The sequence below is a fragment of the Panicum virgatum genome, chromosome 5N (genome assembly GCF_016808335.1).
Source record: "Panicum virgatum strain AP13 chromosome 5N, P.virgatum_v5, whole genome shotgun sequence".
In the NCBI taxonomy this organism is placed as follows: Eukaryota; Viridiplantae; Streptophyta; class Magnoliopsida; order Poales; family Poaceae; genus Panicum; species Panicum virgatum.
In genome coordinates, this window is record NC_053149.1 from 27,087,133 (window position 1) to 27,093,256 (window position 6,124).

The window sequence follows — 6,124 nt, forward strand, 5'->3', positions numbered from 1 at the left end:
ACCTATGGTCGAGATGTCTGACCATGTTCTTCCTATCTCTACAGCTGATATGTGGAGTTTATGGGTAGGAAGATGTATGCATACCTTGGTTATCTGTATTGCTTAGTCGAAGGATAATCCAACATGGGTGTTGGCGCCTACCAATGTCACCTAGCGATGACGTCCGCAGATGCCAATTTGGGACGGCAGTATTTCATGAACCACGAATAGATCCGCAAGCGCACGGAATACCGCTATAGCATTTTACCCGGGAGTATATCGGGGTGTCATTTATATTTCCGCAGGAAAGGCGATGAGTGAGAGAATATATAGATCAGTTGGTGAGCTCTATCTAGATTGGATATTCTCATGCATAAACAGGGGTAAGATAATAACATGGTAGGAGGTAGTGTGACACACACACAAACTACTCTCTTGGATAAAAGAATAAAGGTTACTTTAGGCCGGGAGCAAGGTAAAAGTCAGAGCTCGAGTCAGCTGTGCTAGGCTAGCTATATCTACACTTTCTCATTAGTTAGCTCGTCAAAGATTAAACTACACAACAGGGAGATCGCTATTGAAGTAACGGGAGGAACCCTTTCCACCCCGGCGACTTTATGTACCTCCTACCCCCCATACCGAACGTGGAGGATTACTAAAAGGCTCGGACAGGGCTGTCACCACCTGCCGGCTACCTCTACAAACCGTGGATATAGTTGACATCCAGCAACTCTTAGCTGATCTAGACACCATGTCTACACTAGTAAGGGATACTCTAGTGTCCCGCGCGGAGCCCCCACCCTCCAGATGGACAGACATCGCACTAGAGCAATCATATGAATACTGGAGTAGTTGATAGAGTTCTAGGAACAAAAGACTAACCATCTCCAGCACAGGTGATCATGCAATGCAAGCATTGAATAATAACGCAACCATGACAAGAAGGATACTCAATAACTCAGAATATACTTCAAGCAGATATCGGTAACCATAGTCTAATTCTATTACAAACGACCGAATATTACAAGAGAGAGCTAGAGATGAACCCATACCAGACTCTCGAGGAACTCCGGCGACTCGATGACTCCTAGACTTCTCCTAAACTCCACTAAGCCTAAAGACTATGCAAGGAATGCAAGAGAGGAAGAGGTGTGTGGTGTGTGTGTGTGTTCTATTCTCTACCCCCTTCTATTTATAGTAGGGAGCCACCAGCCGCAGCACCCCAAACCGACATTGTGAGCCAACCGGGAAGCGCCACGTGCCTTGGTTGAGGCGGTGGGGCCCACGGGCCTGGCTGGCCGACCAGGTAGGTTGGTCGGCCTGCTCGGGCCGCCAACCGCCCCTAACTTCCTAGAGTGGGCTTGTCTTGGTCTCCCCTTGTCCTAAAGTTAAGGCACGGCCTGCCCCAACTGGGTTTGCTTCAGTTCTTGGGCTTCACTTGGTCCATTTGAGCCTGAATCGGTACTCTGATATTTTCTGTGTTTTTGTGTCGGGCCAAAGTGTGCTTGTAACCTGCATATTAGCTTGAAAACACAACTTGCATATTCTACAAGTTAAAGTGTGATTTAGGAACTTTATTGGATAAGGATGCGTGTAAGAAATGCAAACTCTCATGATTTTCTGATCAAGTTGACGCCTAGAAATGGTCGTTAGTGAGCGTCAACAAGATCCCCCAAGCTATCCTTTGCTCGTCCCGAGCAAAGTAGGACAAATTAGGTTGTTGATCAAAAAATCACTTTGACTCGTACCTTACCTGTCATGTCATAGTCTGAAGCAAAGAGATTCATCTATAAGCTTAAATAAGTTGGTTAGCATACCTTTGCTCAATTATCTTACTCCCTCATGGGGCTTTTTAGCTGTCTCCTTGTCTTGGGCTGTTGAGAGTTAGAATAATGCATAAAGTAGTACTTACTTGTTCATAGATCCTCAATCCATATGGAGACACTTTTTTTTGAAAGATTTTTTGAAAACATGGCAAAGCTCCTGGATAACTCTCTCGAGGTACTCATCTTGTATTTCCTTACCAGGGCAGTGTTTGCCTTTGATCTTCCCTACTACTACAAGCCTTTCTGGAGCTCAAGGTAGGATAAGAACAGAGCACACTTGTATTCTATTTATTGTAAAGTCAAAGAGAGGGTCCATAGAGAAAGAAGTCATGCAATCTCGATCAAAAGGTGCAAGTGTATGAATGGATGGATAGATGGATGAATATGGCTTACTCCTTGAGGTAATGGTTTTTCTCTCTCGAATCATCCCTATCTCTCTCTTTTTCTTTTTTTTTTGAGACATGGTTACCCTCTTTTTCTCTCCTTTTTTTTGGGTCATGCTTCTTTGGCATGCCATCTTTTCTCTTCTTTTTAGGGCAACCATAATCTGACTTTATTTTATTTCAGGAATGTACTACGAGAGAGATCACCAAGACATGGAGCATTTATAGATGTGAAGTGGATGGTGGTGCTAATTCCCAGTGTAGGAATATAACAAATGGATGGGACGTGTACGTGCTTATGATCGAGAAAGCATGAAGAGCATCTTGCTAGGGTCACCCAATTTGACAAAACTCAACAGAATATCAAGCAGCATATGTATAAGGGTTTTTTCAAGGAATATGACATATGGCTTTGGTAGGACATTGCATATCGCTGGGAAACTTGCCTTTTAATTTTTTTTCTTTTTTTTTCGAAAACAACTCCAGACTTCAAGCATCACTAGAACAAGCTTGCATAACCTTATTTACCATATCTAAATTCACAACAACTTAGACTCGGATCAAGCATATGCAACCCACGAAACTTTCAGGTTTATTGGCAACATATTTGTATAACCAACGAATATAAACTCAAGAGAACTCTTATTTTCAAACTAGGCACAGCAGACATGATAGAGCAAAGCAAAACTCATCCTTTCAACTTATCAAAAGGGAGTTAAAACATTCTTACCGCGCATCATGGAAAAGGGAAATAAAGCAGTAAATTTTTATTTTGTTTTTGAAAGTTTTTATCAATTTTTTGTTGAAAGCAAATAAAGGGATATAGTTGACTTAGGGGAGGGAACCTCCCCAAGCTAGCTCTTAGTTTAGGGTAAAAAAGCAGGACCTTTCTCCATACCTGATCAGGTTGAGGTCATTTCGTCCGTACCTAGAGAAGTAGTAGCGGTCGATGACGTCTTGTTCTTTTGCGCCACACATTCTTGGTCTTCTTTGGTGGCATAGGCGGCGCAGGAATAGGATCCTCGGATGCTGGATAGACGATTTCCAGATCTTCCCATACTATATTTGTGATGAAGTCAGGGATCTTCTGTTCATCTTCCACTGGGTCGGTTGGTGGAGTATGAATTTTCCAATCCTCCCAAGTTGGCTTGGAAGAGGGGTGATAGTCTTGATCATCCCAACCGGTATCTGCCCATAGCCCTTGTTTCTCACTATCCTCATGAATCAGGAATACCTCTCTTGTTTTGGAACTTAAATTTCATGGTCTTTCCCATGATACGGAGGCTGATTTTTCCTCTCCCCACATCAATTCTAGCATTTGTATCCTTGAGGAATGGTCGCCCAAGTATGAGCAAAATTCCAAGATCTCCTTCCATATCAAGGACTACGAAGTCCACCAATATGTAGGTATTCTTGGCTTTTACCATTAATCTTTCCACAACTCCTTCTGGATATCTTATCGTGGAATCTGCCAGCTGAACACACATAGTGGTAGGGGAAATTGATGGATAGCATAGCTTCTCAAAAGTCACCTTGGGCATGATGCTAATGCTGGCTCCAAGGTCACAAAGAACGTGATCAAATTCATAATCAAAGATTGAGCAGCTGATCACTGGGGTTCCGGGATCATCTCTTATTGTGGCTGCCAACTCGCCCCACGCACCTCTTCTTGGGCGTGTGAGCTTCTCTGCATAGCTGAGGGATGTCCTGCTAAGGGGCTCTTTCCACATAGCATTGATGACATTCACGCTTTCTAGAGTTGATTCAGGTTGCCCCGGAATCTTTCCTAGTTCAGCTGCAAGTGTAGTAGCAGCTAGTTGAGCCAATTGAGTTTCTAACACCTTATTGAAACTCAGCTGGTTCTTCATAGCAGTGGAGAATCCATCCATCTTGGCATGGATGGTCTCCATAGACTTGTCTGTAGCGGCCAACTTCTTCTGAAGGGACTCATTGAACTTCGCTTGGCCGTAGACAAGATCTCTCAAGGTAGGCTGGTTAGGACCGAAAGAATCGAATTCCCATTACCTCCTTGGTAATATGGGCATGGTTGATTCCACCCCTTACCTCGTTGTGGACGAAACCCATTGCTGCCATTAGGGCTTCTTCTTGGGTTTCTGGGCAATTGTCGCCCGAATGTCCAATATTCCCGCAGACCTCGCACGTCATGCGAGTTTCCAAGGCTTGAAGTGTTTGCATCTGAGCCTTATCTTGGGAATAATCCTCAAATTTCTTGAGGAGGAGATCAATCTTCATAGCAAGCATGTCGGCCTCCTTGACGGAGTGCATACCTCGCTGGCGCGGTTGGAGGCGATCATCGCTCCAACCTTGGTTGGAAACCATCTTCTCGATAAATGATGTAGCTCTTTCAATGGTCAGCGAGAAGAAAGCTCCACCCGCAGCGGCATCCACATGATCATGGGATGACTATGTCAACCCATTGTAGAAGTTCTGTAGAATGAGCCAATTATCCATTCCATGGTGCGGACATGCCAGAATATACTCCTGAAGCCTCTCCCAAGCTTCCGGAATTGACTCATTTGATGCCTGCTGGAAGTTCGAAATCCGACCACGAAGAGCATTGGTTTTGCCCGTCGGGAAGAACTTCGAGAGGAACGCCTTGGAACATTTGTCCCAAGTATCCACAACAGCCTTGTTAGCATAAAACCATTGCTTCGCTCTCCGCAAGAGAGAAAATGGAAACAGACAGAGCTGGATTGCATCTTGCGATACACCCTTGATAACAAAAGTACTGCAGAGCTCCAAGAACTGCTAGAGATGAGCGCTGGCATCCTCATTGGCCTTGCCACAAAATGGGCTGGCCTGCACCATCATAATGAGACCCGTCTTGATCTCGAAATTTTCTCCTCCGGTGTTAACCTCTGGTCCAGTCGGGACCTGGCTAGTAGATGGAGCAGAGTAATCACGGAGTGTCTTCTGGGCCATAGCTCTAGGAGCTGACGACAATGCGATGACTGGATCAACTGCTGAGAGTGATCTCCGATGTGATACGAGATGAGCTCGTGTCATCCTCAAAAGTGACTCTGGATCAGAATGAAAGTTTTGCGGCAAGTTGAAACCGGTCATACACTACCCTGTTTTCATATCAACGAAGACAAGAAAACAAAGCCAAGTTAGCCTGTTTAGCAAGCAAATACCAATTTCGATTTTGTTCACAACTCTGTCTATATATTTCACTCTGTGCCTTCCCCGGCAACGGCACCAAAAATGCTTGTTGGCGCCTACCAACGTCACCTAGCGATGACGCCCGCAGACGCCAATTTGGGACGACAGTATTTCATGAACCACGAATAGATCCGCAAGCGCACGGAATACCGCTGTAGCATTTTACCCGGGAGTATACCGGTGTGTCATTTATATTTCCGCAGGGAAGGTGATGAGTGAGAGAATATATAGATCAGTTGGTGAGCTCTATCTAGATTGGATATTCTCATGCATAAACATGGGCAAGATAATAACATGGTAGGAGGTAGTGTGACACACACACACAAACTACTCTCTTGGATAAAAGAATAAAGGTTACTTTAGGCCGGGAGCAAGGTAAAAGTCAGAGCTCGAGTCAGCTGTGCTAGGCTAGCTATATCTACACTTTCTCATTAGTTAGCTCGTCAGAGATTAAACTACACAACAGGGAGATCGCTATTGATGTAACGGGAGGAGCCTGTACACCCCGGCGACTTTATGTAACTCCTACCCCCCATACCGAACGTGGAGGATTACTAAAAGGCTCGGACAGGGCTGTCACCACCTGCCGGCTACCTCTACAAACCGTGGGTATAGTTGACATCCAGCAACTCTTAGCTAATCTAGACACCATGTCTACACTAGTAAGGGATACTCTAGTGTCCTGCGCGGAGCCCCCACCCTCCGGATGGACAGACATCACACTAGAGCAATCATATGAATACTGGAGTAGTT

General features: G+C 44.9%; 1 non-coding gene across 1 annotated transcript; it reads left to right on the forward strand.

Annotated features, from left to right (window-relative positions):
- The first annotated feature begins 4,658 nt into the window (after positions 1-4,658).
- On the forward strand, positions 4,659-4,765 carry LOC120677061. Its single transcript, XR_005676128.1, has one exon. It is a non-coding gene; the product is annotated as a small nucleolar RNA R71 (small nucleolar RNA).
- Positions 4,766-6,124: the final 1,359 nt, after the last annotated feature.